Here is a 22,183-nt window from a genome sequence, read left to right as displayed (position 1 = left end):
TCAAGTCACCATGAGAATATTGTGAATGAGTTGGTGAAGGCAAAGGTGGTGGGCTAGTGGGTGGTGGCGAAAAAGAAAGTTGTGGTGAATGAGGGGGAGAAGTATGGATAGAATGGCTTCTCCTTATAAATATTTGCTGGTGGTGGAGCAGTGTCTAAATGTTCTTGGAAAGACAACTTTCTCTTGTAGAGGAGGTGCAGTAATTATTCTGCCAGTCTCTTTATGGATATGAATCCTTGATTGTCTCTCATCCATGATTTCAAGGATGGGTTGAATCTGTTCGTCAAGTGATTTTGAACTCTGCTTAAAAATGGCTCGAAAGTCCTTGTTCTTCCGAATAAGAAGACTTTTTCGGCTCCGAAGTTGAGTTTTTTCGGGCCCAAAAATACAGCTGGTTGTTTCAGCTCCAAACCAGGACGACTTCGAAGAGTGGGGACGTCGACTCGGTTCGGAAGTTGAGCTTTTGGTGGACTTGCCCGACTCCGGTATCGACAGAGGTGTGGCCTTTTTCGACGTGAAACCCGAAGGTCAGTTGATGAGAATCTTCTTTCGGGTCGAACCATGGCTCTCTGGCATTGGTGCACCAAAGGCCTTTGAGGACTTTTTATGAGTGGGCGGTGGGGCAGCCGTACTCACGTGCTGACCAGTAGTGATAGGTCGATCTTCCTCCGTGTCTTCTTCAGAGTCTGTGTCTCTGATGGAAACTGCTGTCTGCACCGGTTCTTCCACCATGGTGTCGATATGTTCGGTACTCTTCTACGCCATTTCCAGTCCCCTGGCTCTCCGATCACGCAGGGTCTTTTTGGATCGAAATGATCGACAGGCCTCGCAATCCTCATCTTTGTGATCGGGGGAAAGACACAGATTACATACAAGGTGTTGGTCTGTGTTTGGAAATTTTGTGTGGCATCGGGGACAAAATCGAAATGGAGTCCGATCCATAAGGCTTTGACGTGGTAGGCCCGAACAGAGCAGAGTCGGGCGCACGTGCCCAAATGGGTGAAATTTAGTTTAGTAAACTATACTAGTACTATCAGTTTGAGTCTAGGTGGAAACCCACGGTTAAAAAAAGTTAGCTAAAGTTTCCGATTTGAAATCTCGGAGCGAGAGGAAACCCGTCCAAACCAGACAGCAGAGTCGATGCCCATGCACAGTATGAGCAAGAGGAGGAGTCACTCGATCCAGTGACTTCGAAAACACTTCTTCGAAGAAAAACAACTTGTAATACTCTGAACCCAACTCTAGATGGCGGAATAATGCATAGCATGTTTATCTGCTTGCCATCGAACTACATATATATATATATATATATATATATACACACACACACACATATATATATATATATATCACTTTTTGGCTTGCCTATATGTTTGCCACTGCACCATTTGACTAATCTTCACCAAATCTTCCTAAAAAAGTGTGATGGTGATTCTTGTTGCACACAGAAAGTTTCACAGTGAGAGGTCAAGCAAGGGGCAAAAAAGAAGAAAACATTTTTTTTAAAAAAGGGGGAGGGGGGGAATGGGGGGCAGTGTGTCAAAAAAGTTGTGTTCCCATGTTAATTCTCATAGGACTGTTGAACACAACTACAGCCCAAGCCACTGGATGGAATTTTGCAGAAAGCTGGATGTCAGGGGAAGGAGGGAGTGTGGGTGGCGATGGGGAATTTGTGGTCCCTTAGCGTGGCAAGTAGCAACAGCCAGAGGTGATTTGGGGTGGGAGCAGAGGCAAACACGGTCACCGAAGCTGAACACGCACCAAAGCACACAGCAGGAAACAATTAAAACCAGGGAAACATAACAGAGAGAAAGACTGAAAGTGCACCTTTGGCCAAACTGGCAGCCGGACTGGTTGCTCAAAAGCGGTGCTGTGCACGGTGCAACCTTGCATGCCGCCTGCTCTGAGTGCCCCTGGGCTAAGAAAAAGGTAGATCCAAAACACATGCTGTATCAACGAACAGCATATTTATGGAGTACTTGGTCGCTGCGTTTGGTGAGGGGTTAAAAAAAGGAAAAGGCATAACAAATGTATTCCACCGGCAAAGGAGAAGCAGAAATAAAAGAGCAACGATGGAAACAGCCAATTAAAAAAGATGGGAGGTATTGTAAGCCGAGAAACTATCAACAACAGGTCGCTAAGCGACAGAGCAATCATGTCTAGGCTCGACCTAAAGGTGAGGGATCTGGGGTTAGAAATATCGATCAGAAGCAAAGCTACAAATCACCTAAGATGAATAAGACCCTGTTGCTTTCCCAAACCAATGCCCTTCAAGTTATCCCCACTCTGATAAAACACATGATTGTATGAAAGGGCATTATGTCCAACATGGATCTTCCTATGAGATCCTCCAAAGCCATAATAACCAACACTGGAAGTGCAAGCATACACAACAACCATGGGCAATGGTGACCAAAGAAACCCAGTAACGACGGCCCAAATACACAAGAGCTTTGGATCTAGCCTGGACCGTCCTAGTAGACACTCAAAATCCAAATTAATTAATATGCGCTTTAAGTTCAGTGACACCAAACATCTGTTAGCAATGGGGTTAGAAAGCACACTATATTTCTGCCCATTTTAATGAAAGCATTAATAACTACCTTTACCTAGTTGAAACCAAGCACTATACTGGAAGCAAGATACAAAAAAAAAAAAAAAACGCAAGAGGTGGGTGGCACTCTATATGTTCTTTTAATGCGTCACTGCGACTATAAAACTAAAACATTAATTAGCAACAAGATCCGTTCATTAGCATTTTTTCTACATAGTTCGAACTTGTCAAGGGTCAATCTATTAATGAAAAAGCTTAGAACTCCGTGGCAGAGTGGGTAGTACTGCAGATAAGGATGGTTCAAAGGGATCAGGATGCACTGCTATCGCTTATGTAAGGTTCAAATTCCAGCACTGTCATCTTTAAATTTAAACCTCCAAAGATTGGAAAAATAAGTACAATTCATTTTGGCAACCACACACAATTACATGGCTAACAGTTATTTTGTTGCTGTTTTAATCAAAAGCACCATCAAAGCTTCTCTGGCCAACATTTCCAAATTCATGATCAGGTTAAATCACTATGTTGGTATCCCGGGCTGTATGAAACTAAAGGTATACAAAATAAAAAAAAACATCTATTTACTCTGTTCTCAATTGCAATCAACAACATCAGGCATTCCAGAATGTTCTTTTGTTTGATGTCTGCTTGACTTTTGATACCTACTGGGACATAGTTCACTGCGTTTCCTCTTTAAGAGGGTTCCACCAATTCCAAGTAGATGTCTCCCTCAATGGAGACCATGAGGTTGAAAGCCTGTGAACTCTTGGAGATGACTAAGAAATTGTACTGGGGAAAGTGAGGTGGTGGTGGTGGTGGTGGTGGGGGGGGGAGGCAATTGAGAAGGAAGGGGTTCTAATATATTGTGTCCCATCAGATGGGAAATCCCTACCACACCCACAATCTAACCAAAAAAGGAAAAGAAACAGTGTTTAATTCAGAGCAGTTAGAATTCCAGCAAGGCCAGTGTAATTAATGCCCCCCATCTCCCCCTTAGAATTCACTTAGGTCCTGCAGGTCCAGGACACCAATAATCTGGAAGAGTGGATCATCATAAGCACTTAGGTCTTGTATACTTGTTAAATTTTCAGATGCAGCGGGACTGATAAGCTAAATACAGAAAGTATGATGAATATCGATTTACAACTGCAACTCTAAGGAATTTGCATGAAAATGTCAGTGTCATCTCTCATTTGAAACCATTCATGTTCTGTATGCTAAAACAGTTAAGGGTACCAAAGACCAAGAAGGACCTCGCGCTGCTAGAATCATTGATGTGAGGAGAAAAAAAACACACATTCAGACTTTCAAAGGTTGAGCTACTGATCCTATAACAGCATAGCTGTCAGCTGTTGGCTTGGACTCTCACTGCATCAGGGACATGAACAAACAGGAAATGATGGTGCAGTGCCAACAGCAGCCTTTGTTTGATTAGGCTGATATAATCTGATCAACCAGGACCTTGTTAAATGGCAGAGGTTCAGTACTACAATATATGCAGGTTGCAAATGTCTGTACCATGTTAGACGCTTCAGTGGGAAGAGGCAGTTCTGGCCCTTCTAATCACCCTTTTGCCCCCAACAGCAAAACAGGGACTTTCTTCAGTTTGGGGAACCAAACAGAAATAGAGAATGGATTCCAGAACAGTTTCTAGGTCTGTAAATCAAGATAAAAGTCAGCATCAGTATAATGAGGGGCAAGTAAGTAGTTGCATTCCTCATCATCATGTTGAAGACATTGTATTACATCAGGCAGACAATAAAATAGTGGTCTTCCTCCTGAAGTACTGTTGTATAGTTAAAGGAAGACTCCTCTCCGGTTCCTCTAAAACCTCCTGCGTCTTTTTGGTTGCAAAGAGTGAAAGTGGGCGAAATCGAGCCATGGGAAGATCAAAATCCAAAGCAAAAACTGGATCTGGAAAGTGTGCTGGGGGAGAAGCCGATGAAGGAATGGCTGATAAGTGCTGCAGCCCAAGAGTGGCGCACGGCCCGGCACTGTAAGTGATTAGGGTTTATTTGTCTAGGTTCAGTCAGAGGAGGGCATTCGATTGAGAGCTCTGCCATAGGGTGTTTAAGGTCAGAAAGTGCTTTCGAGAGAAGCTGAAACATTTTAAATATATCTGCGGCATGGTCTCAAATCACCGGGATACCAAAGGTGCATAGGTTCCAGATTCAGCATCAGGTCAGAAGAGGAATGTGGACCTGGATCACAGGCTGTGAGAAATCTCCCAAGATCAGAAGCATTTGAACATCCAAAAGACTAGTTTACTTTTACTAGGCTTCTTTTTCAACTTGACCCTTGACTTTGCCATACCTAAAGAGAGAGGTCTGGATCAGGACCAGCCTTGTGAACTAGATCTAGCGCACCTGTGCTTCTTGTGATCACAGACAATAAGTTTGACTTCCTGCACCCTGATGGATTTTGGATGCATCAATAAGTATTAGTTATAGTACTTAGCTGTCTGAGTACCAAACAGGACTATAAGACAAACATTGTGCTGATCTATGGCCAACATCTGCTTCCAGCACACATGCACACCGCAAAGTAAGTTTGAAGTGCAGAAAAGATTTGGTAATTTACCAATATCAGTAGGAATGGAACTCCGAATTCACAGTGAATGGCACAGAAAAAGCAGAATTGAATTCAGCGCACAGGGGTGGTGCCTAAATGCACTCTCTCTCATCATGTTCAGAGGTGGGACAAAGTTGTGGCTGAGGCGAGACGTGGCAAAGGCCAATCGTGCCATCTTCTCACATATAGGAGCTATTGCAGTAGTTTCTGGATCCAGTCTGGGGCCTTGGAGAGATTCACATAGTAAGGAATCTATAGTTACAAGTATCAGTAAGCATTCCATCCCATCGTTATTCACCCACTGTGCGATTCCAGCACAGGTCCACTTCAAGATGGACTTTTCCCAAGAGGAGAAGGGCCAGTACTGATTGGCATAAGGAGGGCCTCTATCTGAAGTGCTCTATCACCTTAAGACATGGAAAAGGATAAGCCTGCTGCAGCCGTGACCTACCACCTTGTCACTTTTGGGCCCATACTGTAATCTCTTAAACAAGAATTAAATGAGAAGACAGCCAGTTCATAACCTTTGGCATGCTTTCAGGTTCAGTTGGTTTAGGAGGGTTCCCTGTGCCCTTAAACTTGTCCCTCTAACAGTTCTGGAGCTACCACCAGTCATTCTTGCAGTCACTCTATCCTGAAACTGCACCAGTTAGTAATGGCTTGTACTGCTTCTTGTAACTATGGGTGGCTGGGTACTGCATAAGTTCCCACAAAAAGAAAAATACCCTCTGGCCTATGAAACATCAGCCGCTACTCTTTCCCTTCAAAGCATCTACAAGGGATATTAGTGGAAAAGTGGTCCACTAAGTATACCACCCAATCCCAACACGGCCCTGTTCAGTCCTTCAGCAGCTTTGGACGTCAGTGACTAGATTATGCTTCCATATTAACTACTGGTGGACTAGTTTCCATATCATGCAGACACAGCACTTTTTTGTGAGTGGTTACCTTGTTAGGGTGGTAGGTTTTTGGCCTTATTCACTGGGATATTAAGACATCTTGAACATGTAATCTACTGACAAGGACAATCATAGGGCAAACACCTTTTTATTATTCAGCATCCTTCGATACCTCCAGTGGCTAGATCAAATGAGTCTAGCTACAAGTATTCTACCACTATCAAGTCAATAACGCCATATTTTTCTAAGGGATTCAAATGCTTCTGAAAAGATCCATGACAAACAGAATCATCTCCTGTAGAATGATATTGGCCATAAAGCTCAACGTTCTTTAATTTTCTGAAAAAGTCCAGAGTTGACAATTCGAGACACTCGGGCCAGCAGATTTTCTTTGTGCTTCATATTTTTACATAATCAAGTATTTTTTTTGTAAACTAAAGCAGTTATTGGACAGTAATTATTTCAGGAGTTATCTACTTTGTTACACTGTATTCATGGTCAATCAAATAGAGTGCATTGATATTGTGGCTCCAGATCACCAGTGGTAAAAACAGCAGCAGTCCCACTATCTGATGCCCACTAACACGGCCTCAAGAAAAAGCCACAACTGCCAAATACATTTTTTCTCTTCAAGATTCAAGCTTCAGGTTTCAAACGTTGAGACCAAATGACTTGCCATGTTTTAAAAATGCAACGCAGGATTCCTAAATGCACAATTGCTATACAAGCATGCCGTGAATGGTTTCGAGACTTTGCACAGCTACAGAAAAAAACAAAAAAAAAAAACATTTGCAATGCAATGGGTCTCGGATTTGCTTAAGTTAGAGCTATTAGCGTTGTAAATTCCTAACTGGGTCTGCAAGCAGAAACTCAACCAATGAAAATTGAATCAGTGTGAAAGAAAATGTGAAGTTTGACAGTAGATCTTTCGCCATCCACACCAGCCAGTGAGGTTGGAGCACTTTCATTTTTTAAATGTGATCTGAATACATTGTAGTATAGAGTGAACCTAAAGCTATTTGTTTTTTTTTACCAACATGTGCCAAATGCTTACTGTTAGCATGCTGCTAATGATTGTCAACACCAGAAGTGACATGCATCAGAAATGGGTCGGTTTGTTGCCTTTGTTACAACGTTAAAAGGTGCGGTTCATATGCAGCTTCTAAGTTTTGGGCACCTTGGGGGTCTGCGGTGCGCCCTAAATGCACACAGTGCAATTAAATCACAGAAGCCACGGTTAAAGAGAAGCACAGCCGCAAACCACAATCAGAACTTAAAAGGTACTCTGGCAGCTGCATGCACCAGTGGTTATAAACAGACTTGGTCTGACACAAGAGGGCATGTGCTCCAGTGGGTGGTGTCAGTTTTGCCTGTGCAGGGAGTTCCCTGTGCTCAATAAGAGACATAAACCATGTCAAGCTATAACAAGAGTAGCATGTCAACTTCTAAACAGGTGAACTTTTTGGACCCAACAGCCAACAGTGTGGCATGATAACGGGCACCAAGCATTACCTCCTGAAAGGATGTCGGGGGGAACTGCTGATCTGCAGGAACGCTCAGTACACTTTCCTGCACCTCCTACTCAAACCCCAGCAAAATGGCAAGTTGGTGATCTCACCACACAGGCGCACTCCGGTGTGCCTGGAATCCTGATGTAAACTCCCTTGAGCAGAACGTGACAGCACCACGCAGGCATCGTGCGTTTTGCTTCCATGACGCAGGCGCAGCAGAACAAGTCTGTAACTTGCAAACATTTAGATTAAAACCGTGTGCAATCAAAGTGTGTGCATGTCATTGTGCTTCCATGTTGACACTAAACAAAGCAGACAACAAATAGCAAACACAACATTATCTATACTGTCAATGGAGTTCGCGCTGTTCTGCGATGTGAGCACTGTGGCCGCCATGCAGCAGGAAGGGGAGAGACAAAATAAAAGATTAAAATGGTGTGCAATTAAAGTGTGTGCATGTGATCATGCTTCCATGTTGGGACTGAACAAAGCAGACAACATAAACACAAAATTATCTATACGGCGGATGGAGTTTGCGCTGTGGGCGCCATGGCCACCATGCAGCACGAATGGACGAGACAAAATTTAGAAAAGTAGTTCCCCACGCTGAAGTATATCAGCAATCGTGCACTTATCCATGTAACAGGGTCAGTATGCAAGGCGGTAACGAAACCGCCCCAACGCGGAAAAAATTTAAAGCATCTGCCAATGACATCAAAGGATTTTTGAAAGGCAAGCCCACAAACGAGTGAAAGAGATGGGGGTGACACGGGCAGGGTTAAAAGCCCACAATACTTACAACAGGTCAAATTGCTTGCGCTCGACCTAATAACGTGGCACAGAAACCTAGAGAAGGTCGTAGTTACAGACTGGCAGAACCAGGAAGCAAGATTTCACTGGGGGATCTTCTGTAGCACATAATAAGACTAAGAGAGAAACAGTGCATGCAGTTATACTATGCTTGGAAACTATTAGGAGATCTACAATCAGTGCAGCTTAGGGAAGGAGAAGACAAACACTAAAGATTTCACAGTACAAAAATATCACACTGCAAAAGCAGAAAGGGAACAGCTCAGTTTACAAATACCTCAGCAATAAGTTCTAAATTATCTGAAAAACAAGACTGATTGGTAGAAGATTAATTTATGGCTAAAAGTATGCTAACAACCCAACCCACCCCACCCCCTTCACCCCCAAACAATGTGTACCGACCCACATGCTGTGTGAACCAATAGTTATAGAAGGCTGGATGCTTTTTCCAGGATGTAGGAGAAAGAGAACTGGCTGCTCCATTTACTACCTTTGCAAAGTGGTTTGTACATCAGAGTCATTACATCACAGTCATAACATCAGGAATCTTTACATCACAAATAAGTGCTTGTAATCTGTAATACATGGAAGCCTGCAATCCGTAAATAAAGGCCCGTCTCATTTCCTTAGTCGAGTTGTAACGTTTCAGGTGACCTTCAATGAAGAAATGACGAAGTAGCTGCTTAACTGTAATAAAAGTTATTACAACAGAGTTCTGGCATCACAATGCCTGCTGCCAGCAGCCAGGGGAAAGGTAAGCTATGGAGCATAATTACAGCTGCACTTTAAACAACTCAACAATAAATTCCTTTTCTACCGATTTTTTTCTAAAAAAAGAAACGGTGAACAGTAGAAAGGAGATATTCATGGCAACACGTTTCAAACCCCACACTATAGTTTGTGAGTGGAAAGATAGACTCTCTACAAGTTCCTAAAAAATTTGACCCACAGCATTTTAAATCTAATTTACATTAAACGTATCCAAATGTGTGTGAAAAATTGCTATCTGGTTTTCGTGTGGTCAGTTTCACAAATTTTGCTTTTAAACATGTATGCAATGAAAATGAAGGAGCAAGACACCAATAATGTAGGTGATGGTGTGACCATGTACTATATGGAATAAAATACTCTGTCATACATTAAAAAGATACTGCAAGTTACCTCAGAGTTCCATGACCGTATTAATGACCTCTGCCTTCGACTTTGTTTCTCTATATGGTCTGCAAACTTCGATGATTTGAAATACGCTTACAATATATGGCAGAGGGCACTTTATTCCAAACAGTAAACATTTTAAGTGTAGTTAATCTTTTCTTTTTCCCCAACATTCTCTATTGACTTTATTACAACAAAAACGTTACAAATATAATTGGGAAGGAGGAAAATGAGGAGAAAAAAGCAGGGGGTGGGGAAGGGGGACTTGGGTAAATAAGGAGGATTACATTCAAGCATCACCCAAGTTGCTATTTCTAGCAGGAAGTGGTATGCCGTACAGTCTCAAGGTTGGATGCTGAAATATTGAGGTTGATGTAGTGAGGGTGGCAGAAAGATCTTGAACGCATATGGATGTAAACAGTAGGGATGTAAAGGTTAGGTGTACTTAAATCTTTACCTATATATTTTACATAGTGGCAGTCACTACTGTGTAGTTATAGTTAGGACCTAATTTCAAAAGGAAAAGCATTTTTTGGTTTGCCTATAAAAATACTGATGCCAACTGATATAACTCCACAAATTAATTTTTTTAATTTTTTTTTAAAGGAGGCTTATTCACCTCAGCTACTTCCTGGAAAACTTTGGAGCGAGCCATCAAGCGGGCCGAGAAAAAAAATGGGATTTCCCAAAAACACATTTTCCCCATTCATTTTTCCATTGGAAATTTACATATAACTACAGCCCAAATGGCTCAGATTTACACCAAATTTGCCAGAAAGCTAGATTTTGGTCCAGAAAGCGTATTTTTTGTGCTATGATGTAAATTCGTACAGCAGGCTGAGATACTAAGGCTCAAAAGCTTGGTAAATTTTATACTGCAGAAGATCCACAGGGCCACTAGGTCTCGAGATGGGACTCGACTGGCTGCCACCACATCAACAATCCTTGAACAAAAAATATATAAAAATAAATATAAATATATATATATATATATATATATATATATATATATATATATATATACACACACACACACACACACACACACACACTAAATGTTAAAGTAATGTTATAGTTAGGTGAATAAGTTGGTGACGACTTATGTTTTGAACTAAGAACACAGTAATTCACCATTTTCAGTTAGCAGCACTAACTATAACGTGCGCCTCTACCATGCACTGCTTACGACATCTCTCATGACATGTTCTATAACATAATTGATGACATCACTATTGGCCTCACTGATTACCTCATCCAAGCTTTGTTTTTCCTGTATACTGGTCTATAAATTACTACAGCATTAGAGGCCAGGCAGTAAGTACAACACAGCTCTGGGAATATCAGCCATCATTCCGGACATCACAGATACAACTCCCTTGGGTGCAGAAAGCATGCATTATCTGCAACACTGACCCTATACCATACACTTTACAGCTAGCATAGTTCACGTTAATAATCAACCACAGACATATAGGAAACCCTCAGTGAGTATGGCGTTCAGTCTGTACAACTGTTAAGAAATAGCCAAGTTCCTAAAAACAATAGTCAATGTCAGTGCCAAAACAGATGACCTACTACAGACCGCTTTTACCTGCATCAATCACCTGAAAATCAGTGTGCCTACATGAATTGGGGACTGTAAACAGTGCTTACTCTATGGAGAGTTTACTTTACACCACACTGTTTGCAAACAGTCAAATGTTCATAATACATACCGCAAAGTATTACAAAAGTATCTACTAAGCGCAGTGTACACTCTATGAAACAGTTGTCAAAAAAGACACTATTTGCTAAAAAATAACGAAGATCTGAGGGTGCTAAACATCCTACTACCTGCCCCCTTATTCTGTAATGAAACTTTACAGATAGCCCATTTTATCAAGCAAAACAAGTGTGTATTTAGGTCAGTACTAAGTGTACAGTGTTCTGAGTTATGAAGAAATTGTCATGCGGACACCACTCTGTAATAACTCAAGGCTGCATACAAAAGTTATTATCTACTATGAACAACCTTACTCCTGTTGAAAACATTTTCTGCAGAACAAAAAAAAAAAAAAACACCTTTGTGGAACATCATTTGATTTTTTCTGTGAATTTCTAAGGTTTTCTTTTAACCTTTTATTACACCTAAATATAATGTTACTTTAACTTTTGTTTTTTTCAGTGAATTTCTAGTTTTTTTTTCTTCTTTTAAATGTACAATAAAACTTAACTACCATCCTCCCCATAGAGACAAACATGTCCCCACTTTTCCTGGGTCGATTTTAGCCCAAGGAACGCCATCCCCCAGGGCCCGCAGGAATATTTATGGGGAGGGGAGGCACGTTCCCGCCACGGGGCCCAGAGCAATAAAAAGGGTAGGTGCCCTGGTGCCCACTCCAGACACCCACCATGGTGTCATTGGAGGCTGCAGGAAGGGCCCCAAGGCCCTTCAGCCACAGCTGGCTCCCTGCATCGAGTGGGAGCCAGTAAAGCTCCTGTCCGCATGGAGCAGCTTCTGAAGGAAAAAGGAAAGAGGAGAAAAATAAGCAGACAGGAACAGATAACAAAAAAAAAACAAAAAAAGGGGACGGAACAGAAACGGGAACTGGCTGACTTGGAAAACTTACGCCCCCATCGGACTCTGAAGAAGGCCTGGGCTCCAACTGGGCAGTCCCTGCAGACCGTTAAGGTGATGACCGGTACCAAACCAAACCAAACCATAAACCCGCTAGCAAACCAGCACGACAACTATTATTTTCGGAAGCGCTCCATCACAAATGCCCAACTCCTACAAAGACAGGCCCTCACGCATCACCACCCCCAACTGAGCCCATCACGATGTCTGAGAAGGAACACTCCACAACCATGGAACGGATATTACAGGAGATCACCACTGTCAGTCGTCGCATAGAGGGAATGGACACCTCTATAACCTCACTAACACTGGAGACCAAATCCATGCGATCTGACATTGCAGGTTTCCAATCCAGGGAGACAGGACTGGAACAACGCATGGGATCACTGGAAGTGCAGGCAACCACGTCCCAGGACCGAGACCAAAACCTCCTCTACCTTAGGAGTAAACTAACGGACATGAAGGACAGAAGTCGGAGAGACAACATCCGCCTACTTGGGATTCCGGAAAACTGAGAAGGCACAGATATACAGGCCTTTCTGAGCTCTGCCCTCTCTAAACTGACCTCACTGGATTTCGACCCACCGCTGGAATTCCAACAGAAACGCTCAGACAAATCCTCAAGGCCTCGACCAATCATTGCATGCCTACTACGGCATAATCAAACCCGTCAAATACTCCAAGCGGCGCGTAGCCATGGACCTTTCCGGGTAGATCAGCATGACATCCGAATAACCGCCGACTATTCCAAAGAGACCAATGAATGCAGAAAGGCCTTTCTAGCTCTACGACCCCGGCTCCGTCAACTGGAGATGAAATATGGCCTTTTTGACCCTGCAAGAATGTGGGTCACCAAAAACAGAGTATCCAAGGACTTCTACAACCCCGAAGAATTGAGATTCTTCCTTGACTCTTTCCAACTACAACCTATGGATTCTACCAGCACAAACCGCCTGCACAATATTTCAGGGGATGATGAAGGTAACAGAACTCCCCCCCCCCCCCTCTCCCCCCCCAGGAATGGAGAAAGCAAGTACGGCCCTACATGACACTCATACCTGTCAAAGGGGCAGGGACATGGAGAGACTAGCCAGATCACACGATGACAGGGGCCAGGTCTTACACGCTGTGGCAGTCCACACTCAGCTATCGGAAAGAGACAAATCCTGCTCCCCTTTAAAACCAACGACTATCCCCTTGAGATGGCGATTCGATACAGTGCACATGTGAGACAATTGCTTGAACATTGATACACAGCCATCGACGACCCCAACGACGGATGAGTACCTATTCGGATCGTATATTTGTCTCTCTCTCATAACTGTTTATGGCCGTTGGTGTCATTGTTAAAATTAGGCGGTTAATATGGCCATGTTCTCCACAAAGTAATATAAGACCTTATAATGCGACAACATCAGTTAAATTGTTTCTAGTGCAAGATAGGGTGCACATATCAGCGCCTGGATTAGATTTTACCGACTCCCACAGGCTACATAAGAGTCCAGACTTGGCTCTATAGCTTTACACAGGCGTTATCAAACACCTATTAAATAAACCGACGCGCTCCCACCACACTACAGAATACCCCATAGCAGAAAACAATACAGCACAAGCTAAACCTGCCCCAACATGTAATACATAAGGTGAACACCGACACCAGAGCTAACTAACCCCCATAGCTATTCCAGGGGCCAAGATCAGATCAAATAAAATTAAACTAACCTAAACTCTGCGACACACAACCCAATGCACATCAGTGCCTTTTCTAATACAATGCTGCAAACCACGGTATCATAACATAAATTGTTAATAACCTCTCCTGAGCATACGTACTCTTCTCCAGACTAGGGACTCCTGTCCCACACAGGACAGGGCGATCATGATTGTATCACATGTTAAGCTAGCAAACTGACAACATCTGAATATATTCCACTTCATAGTATTATGATGTAATAATACAATGCAAGGTATATACAGCGAAGTGAGACACACACCGCCTACGCATTGACCAGGATTCTGCAGTTCTCATTATTTACTCTACGATAAATCGCCTGGCACTCAGCCGAACAGTCAATAATATAACAGTATGATAAGGCATTATGATATATTATGTTATAAGAATTAATAGGTTACAATAATGTTGTATTATGTGATAAAGTGACACTATAGATGAAAAGAAGTATTCAGGATGTTTTATGCCTGCACCTCTTTGTATCTTCGCCTGAACCAGAACTATATTGCCCCATTCACCCCCGCTCCAACCTCCCCTCCATACCCTCTTTCCATCTCCCCGTCCTTACCTTACACTCCCACAATATATCCTCAATGCACTGCATCAACCCCTTTCCTCTCCTCTCTTATCAAATCACTCCCACAACCTATCATTCTATACGACAGTACTACCCAGGCACAGTGGCTACCCTCTATCCCAAAACTGTAAACACATGAGTCGCTCAAACATCACACTTGTCATCATTCGTCACGAGCAGCCCTGTCCCCATGCACAACAACAAACCTCCCTCCCCTCCCTGTCACCGTCACATTAACACGACGCTAACCCTCCAGTAAATTAAACCAAAGCGAAATGCTGGCGATGTGCAGACCCCCCCATTGTGACTTACTTCCCATCCTATGTCATTGCCCGACGATACAACCCTTATGGGAAGCGGTACGCCACGCTCTGATAGACTCTATACAGATACCAAGCCCGATCCCGCTATCACTCATTCTTTTACACGATATGCGCCCGTACCCCTCCCTATCGCGAGCCCATAAACGGTTACTTCATACGGCAATTGCCACAGCCAAAATATGCATACTCAGTTACTGGAGATCCAGTATTGCCCCCACACCAACAGAATGGATAACAGCCATGTTCCAAACTGCCACCCACGAGCGAGTAATTTACAACCTGCAGGATCAAGCGGCACTATTCGCCGAAGTCTGGAGTCCCTTCCTGACAAGATCATGAGGCAGCCGGTGGACGGTCGGCGAGCATCAATCGTCCTCTCAGAACTCGTCACTCTCGTCCCCCCCTCCCTTCCTTACTCCCCCCCCCTTTTTTTATCTTCCCCCTCTTCCTCTCTCTCCTTTTCCTCCACCCACTAAGTCCCCCGCCTTGATAAAACGTCCTAGACCTCAGGCTGAGTAACCATATACTCCTCCTTTTCCCCTTATCCGACCAGTGTCGGATTATCTAACTCATAAGAAGGACCCATTCTCCAAATAAATCCATTCCAATCTACATGCCCCTATGGACACCCGCTTGATCGCTCCTTTCCTGGCGCTACCCTTCTTCTCGTACTGGAACCTTTACCTCATATCATAATCATCTAGGCACATATGCCATACTGTCCAATTCTACGCGACAACTCACATCAGACAGGGAATAATCGAACTACTCAAATATCAGCCTTGACATTCTGGCTCCAAGACCGCCGGTCCCTATATTCATTTATTTATTTTTCCTCCAACCTCCTTCTCCCCCTCTTAGTCTATATGATATTTTTATCCCTCTCCCACCCCATGATTAACCTCTTTTCTCTGTTCTCCATTTTCACTTACAATCCTTCCCTTAAATGTTTATTCACAACCCTTCAACCTATTATTCTGAATATTTGTTAGATTGCATATATCTATTGTGAAATTTCTTGTTGTAAAGAAATGCTTTGAAGGTATATTTCTATATATTCTGTATCACCCTATATTCTTTAATAAAACAATAAAAAATAAAACAAAAAACACAGGTTGTACAGGCATGCAAGGGAGATGAGAGAGGGCAGGCTTTGTGGACTCAGTTCTAGGTAGTGGAGAATTCTTGCAAACACAGTTGGCCAAGATGACATGCTCCGAGACTTCAGTAGCAACTGGCCGAGAGGGGTTGATGATGGTTGCACTCTTGACTGGAAAGAAATAGTCATCCAATGTTTTTAGTTTAGTAGGTTTCTGAGCCGAATCAGAATGGAAGCTTGGATTCAGCAGGGGCGCAGGAGCGGAGGATAGCCTCTTGATTTTACATAGAACCGAACTCAAAAATGTGGGCAGGGATGAGAGGTTTTCAATAATTGGAGAGCAGCAGCATGCTGCTTGCACAAAGTTGGAACTTGTTTGGGCTCTATTAATTAGCTGGTTTAGATTTGCTATTATGTGGTCAATACCAGCTACTTAGGTGGCCAGTGTATTCAGCAAATCAACTTGATCAGCTTATCAGAGTGGTAGTTCAAAGCCAGCACAGTGGATTGGAGAGTTTGCAAAAGCTGTGACAAGACAGACCCACTTGCAGTGGTCAGAGGTAGGCACAGGGTTGGATTCCCCGTCAACACCTCCTGTGATTTCGGATTGAAGGCAGGAAAGATCAAGAAGCGACTGATCATTGAGCTCGTCCTTGTTAAACTCAATTTGGGAGCTAGAGTCACCAGTCCAACTGGAAGACCTTGTTGGTAACATTGGACAAATACTGCCAGTTGGGCTGCGAGTCCATTGTGCTGCCGGGGGACTGGTTAATGGGGCAATACCGCAATACTGTGGGTAATCTTGATAACTTGCAACCGGCCCGTCCTGCCGGTAGGGAGCAGTTAGAGAGGCAGCTAGAGAAAAGTCACCCACTCTCTGACATCAAAGGAATGGTCGCTTGAGATGATGATTAGAGAAAGCTTGTGCTTCGACAAAGATGCGATCGGCTGGCCCTAGTTAGATGGAGAATGGCTCACTTCATCATGAGTTACTGACAGAGGGCAGATAGAGCAGGACAATGAATTAGCACCGCTGTTGTCAAATATCCACATGTGATCGGTAGAATATCTGTAACTGCAGACTCTGTGAGTTCACCCCAACCTGGTGCAGGCTCGATCTCCCCACTGTTCACCTTGGATTCCAGCTTAGGTTTTTCACGGAGTTTCGAGGAGCATGGATGCGACAAATGAACAGAGAGTTGAGGCTTCAAAGCTGCCGAATTAAGTGGATCAGCAGCCAACGGTGAAGGGGCCGCTGTAATTGAAATAGAAGAAAGAGGATGAATCTGCTTTTCGGGGGTCAGTGGTAAGTTCGAGGAGATATAGCACACGTCTTCACTGCAGCGACATTTCTTACGCTTTTGAGGACTGAGATGCTCTTTACTTACTTTGCCAGACCTCATTGCGTAACAAGTTCCAAAAGTCCTTCCTTCAAATCTGGGGAAATTTAGGTCAGGAAGTGATGTAAATCAGCATGAGTAAATTCCTAAGAAGACGCTTTGCAGCTTTTGTAATGTGGTAACTGAGTGCCTCTTGAAAGACGGGGAATAATGGCGGACAGTAGAATTTGCAATGTAGAAAAAAAATAAAAAATAGGCCATGTTTTAAATGAGTTCTCCAATATCTTCGTCTTCTATTTCATTAAAACATTCTGGCATGCAGGGTGAAACATGCACTTTTAATACTAGCAGCAGACTGCCAGTTAACTCCCTAGTAATCAGCAGCTTTTCTTCAGAGATCTAATATGCAACTAGAGTGCTAACATTCTGAACTTGTGCCAAAAGTGTTGCATGTCTGAACGTCATCTTGATGGCATTGTAGTGGAAAACTAAAAGCATTTTATACTGTGGATACTGTCATAAATGGGGAAATTAGGGAGGTTTATAACATATAAGTCTCCTAAGGTGGCCACCAGAAAAATAAAGAGCCCAAATATAGTACAAATATCACCTAAATGTAGCCCAAGTATAGCCTAATGGCAGAAGTGTGCAAAACACTTAAATGTTTTTTTTTTTTTTGCAGTTTTATGTAGTGCAGACTTGTCCTGCAGGTATTGGTGTGCTTTACATGAGCATGAGTTACACTGCACAGGGACACCTTTATTTCGGTAATAGGCATGGTGATATTTAGTGATTTGCCAAAATCACTGGATGTGGAGCGGACGCAGAAACTCAAACCTGATTCCCCAGTAAAGTCTGTAGCTCCTGCTGCAACACCACATCCTCTCCCTTAAGTGTAAGTAATAATCAAGGGATTAACTGGATAAAAAAAACACAAAGATAGCAAATAATTTAAGAGTGCTTTGTCGCTATTTGGGAACTCTGAAAAATGTACTCCTCTTAGTTTTTTTTACAGCACTAACCATAATGTCTATGTGAGTAAGACCTGCGCATTTCTATAATTTCTAAAAGGAAATGCTTTATGTATTACTTCCTATTTAAAAGAATGCCATGGGAAGTCCATAGTAAAAATACCGCAGATATTACAACATGCTACTTGAACAACATATTGGAATAAAAACCCTCACTGGCTCTGCCCTGAAAAGTTCACCCTTCTTGAATAGCTCACTGGGAACGACAAGGCACAAAGACTTCTTAAAAGAAATAACTACTGCTACAAAACATTTCCATATAGCAGGTTGGGGGCAAATCATTTTCCGATAAGACAACCTTCTAAACGCAAATTAAAATAGATATACATCCTTGGGATTTGTCACTTAGCAACTGACCTGTAGTGTTGCGTGCTAACCCATTAGAAGACATCCAGAGGGCTCTTTCAGTGTGGATCAACGAATCTGCATTATCCACGGAGACCCTTCTGCAGGGGAAAAACACGCCACTGGCAAGTAACCTGTAGAAATAAATGCAATGTATTGCAACATTAGCACTCGCATGTCTGAAAATGGGTTCAAGCAGTTAATGAATTTCTCTAACAAAGAACAAAAAGCAACCAGTATGGAATAAGAAATCAATTAAGCAAAACAAAAACAAAAAAAGCCACTCAGACACACAGATTAATTACATAAGGAGGATCAAGAAAAACATGTCTTAACGAAGTAAGAGGAAATTCTGCCAATCTTTCAAGAAATAGACAGTTTCCTTGGCCGATTGGTGTTGGACAGAATACAGAGCATAGTCTGACTGGAAATAATATCGAAGCTAAATAGGGAGAAGGAAAGATTGGAGGGAAAAGGGAGTATTGGGCCTTCCCAACAAAATTGTACTATATCGCCTCCCAATTGCAGTATCAAATCAGGTTTTGCAAATCAAATCAGGATTTATAGAGTGCAACACCCGTAAGGGTCTTAAGGCGCTGAAGGAGTTTGCCCTCTAAGCTTAAGCTGAAGAACCAGGTTTTAAGGTCCTTCTTGAATTGAGGTAACGATGGTGACTGCCTGGGGTGCTGGGGCAGGGTGTTACAGCTCTTTGCGAGGCAGGCGAAGGATCTTCCACCAGCTGTGGACTAGTGCTTGTTGAGCAGAGCGGTCTAGTGGGGAAATAGGTGATGCAGTGGTTGAGGAAGCCAGTGGGGGGTTCTTAGGTGACTGGAGATGTGTTTGCAGCACGGAATATGCAGGATGAGTCTGATGTAGTTTCTTCAGGTTCTTCCTGGTGGTGCCGGCGTAAAGGACGTTGGTTGCCATAGACGAGTTTGCTGGTAACCAAGGCATGGGTTACAGTTCTCCGACAGACCTTTGGGATCCATTTATAGATCTTCCGGAGAAGTCAGTGTGTGTGAAAACTGGAGGATTCGACTGAGTTGACTTGGCGGGTCATGGTCAGTGATAAACCCCAGGATGAAGCAGAGGTTGCGTGCGTGGTTTGTTGGAGTAGTGCAGAGGGTGGAAGGCCAAGAGGAACTGTCCCAGGCTGATGTGGAGGGTCCCAGGATGAGGATCTCAGTCTTGTCCGAGTTGAGCTTGAGGCAGCTGTCCTTCATCCAGGCGGCGACAGGAATTCCACATCCCTGTACAACGGGATGGGAGCTATCGCCTGATGCCCGGGACATATTGTTTGGGGTCACGGGCAACAAGTATTCATGTTTTATGTCCTTGGAACAAGTAGGCCCACCCCCCTGCAGCACAAACAAGTAGGCTGCCAATTTACAAGGGAACTGTCTGCAGCTGAGGTAGTGTGTGTGTCCATATGTTAATGCTGTTCAAGCTTGTATTTATGGTTCATTAATGAAAAGCCTTCATTATTAGGTGAGCGCTGTAAATAAACATTTAAAGGTAACATTGCACTGACAGTGGTTCCAGTAAAAAAAAAAAAATAATAATAATAATAATAATAATAATAATATTATATATGTAAAAGTGTACACATTTGAAAAGTTTAACAATGTAAGACTAAGTATAATGCTCCCAGAATGCTCACTGTTCAGATGCAAATGTTTGCAAAAGCTTGTAAGCAAGAGGGATGATTGTTTGCTTTCAAAATAAAATGTTGCGAAAAAAATGCAAGTAGGGAAAAAAAAAAAACATTTCACTGCTATGAAATTTTAGGTGTATTTCTTTGAAGCGTCATTTGGTAAAATGTGTTGATGCATGCTAGTATTTCCAAAAAATATTCCTAATGGAAAATCAGTGTAGTCATTTTCAACAAGATTAAGGGAAGCCTGAAAATAAACAAGCACTGGCAAAGCCAACCGATCTGAATTTTTTTGAGAGTCTTTTGGTTTCGTTAATGCGTGTCCTGGTTTGACATGACTCTTGTAACACTTTATTTTTGTGAGAGCTGCCAAGCCCTTACCACTGTAACAAACACTGGCAAAAAGAAACAAGCATCTGCAATGCAACAGGTCTCACATTACGTTGAGTTAGAGTTATTAGCACTGTAAACTGCTAACGGGACTTTTCTTGCCACATTAAATGAAAGGGAAAAAAATAAAAATGAACGCGATCGCACTGTGTTAACCACCATGTGATCGCGCTGCGAAATAAAGAGAAAAAGTAGTCCAGAATCCAAATGGAAAAGCATGGAACCTCGTACGTTTCCAGTAGTTTACTGGTGCTCTCGAGGAGGGCTAAACACCGGAATAGGCATGATGTATGCGTGCCTTTCACAAATGAAAACAAGCAGATTTTAAAAGGCAAGCCCACGAACCAATGAAAGTGACTGACGTAACATGGGAGTGGTTAAAATCCCCCTAAAGAGAGATTAGAAGAGGGATGGAGCGCTTTGTGCTCGCCCCTCACAAAAGGTTCTTGGTCTCAAAAAGCACACATTGCCAACAGTGGTGTAAAAGGGCCCACAGTCCCAAGGGACAAGTAGATTTTTTTTTTTTTTTACAGGACAAGTAGATTTAAGAAGCAACCTGTCCCATGGACAAGTAGATATTTTATTAAATTCCACAAACCTGCATTGTGGAAATTCTTCTTGACAGTTGTGGGGTTTTCGGTCAGTGATATGATTAGCTGGGTATCGTCGGTGTAGGAGTCTATGTTCAGCACGTGGTTCCCGACGATGGATGAGAGCAGGCCATGTCGAAGTTGATGAGTGTACGGCTCATAGAGGAGCCATGTGGAACCCCGCAGCTGATCGCCGTAGGTTCTGACAGGTATCGACACTTTGGGTTCTGCCAGACAGGAAGGAGCGCATCCATTGTAGAGCCTTTCCACGGATGCCAGCTGTGTGGAGTCTGGAGCAGAGGGTGAGGTGCGAAACCACATCAAAGGAGCCCAATAGGTCCAGTAGGAGGAGGGTTGCTGTATGGCCACTGTGGAAGAGCGAGCAGATGTCATCTGTGGCGGCAAGGAGGGCAGTCTCCATGCTGCGGTTGCTCCTGAAACCTAATTGGAAGATGTCCAGGATGACGTAGTCCTCAATGTGCTTATGGAGCCGAGCGTTGATGGCCTTTTCGATGACCATGGCTGGGAAAGGCGGCAGAGAGATGTGGCGGTAATTCTCAAGGTCCAGGGGGGTCACCCATGGGTTTCTTCAGGAGCAGGCGGATCTCGGCGTGCTTCCAGTCCTATGGGAAGGTGGCTGTCTCTATGGAACAGTTGAGGGTGTGGCCGAGCTCGGTGCGATGGAGGTGTTGGCTTTGTTGAAAATGTGGTGAGGACAGGGGTCCGTAGAGGCTCTGGAGTGAATGCTGCTCATGATGGCGAGGGTCTCGTCCGCTGTGAGGGTGGTCCAGCAGGTCAGGATCTGTGACTGTGGAGGGTCGGATATGGGTTTTTTTTGGAGGGCTAGAAGGGTCTTGGGATCCGAAGCTGTTGTATATGTCTGATTTTCCAGTGAAGTAGTTGGCTCGTCTATCGCAGGAGTCTTGAGATGGAGGGATGTTTGCCGTTTTCAACTGGGGTTTGGCAAACTCTTTGACCATGGCGA

The 22,183-nt window shown here is 43.3% G+C and overlaps 1 protein-coding gene across 1 annotated transcript in view; it reads right to left on the bottom strand.

Moving 5' to 3' along the window:
* The window catches only part of RNF41 (ring finger protein 41), a 190,157-nt gene that overhangs the window by 147,898 nt on the left and 20,076 nt on the right, over positions 1 to 22,183 (bottom strand). The window contains exon 2 of the mRNA XM_069230564.1: positions 18,577 to 18,698. The gene's annotated coding sequence lies outside the window, so the exon portion shown is untranslated. The remainder of the gene's footprint in view (positions 1 to 18,576; positions 18,699 to 22,183) is intronic.

The sequence above is a fragment of the Pleurodeles waltl genome, chromosome 4_2, assembly GCF_031143425.1.
Source record: "Pleurodeles waltl isolate 20211129_DDA chromosome 4_2, aPleWal1.hap1.20221129, whole genome shotgun sequence".
Taxonomy (NCBI): domain Eukaryota; kingdom Metazoa; phylum Chordata; class Amphibia; order Caudata; family Salamandridae; genus Pleurodeles; species Pleurodeles waltl.
The sequence above is the reverse complement of the archived record's forward strand: the minus strand, read 5'-3'. Positions and strand labels throughout refer to the sequence as shown.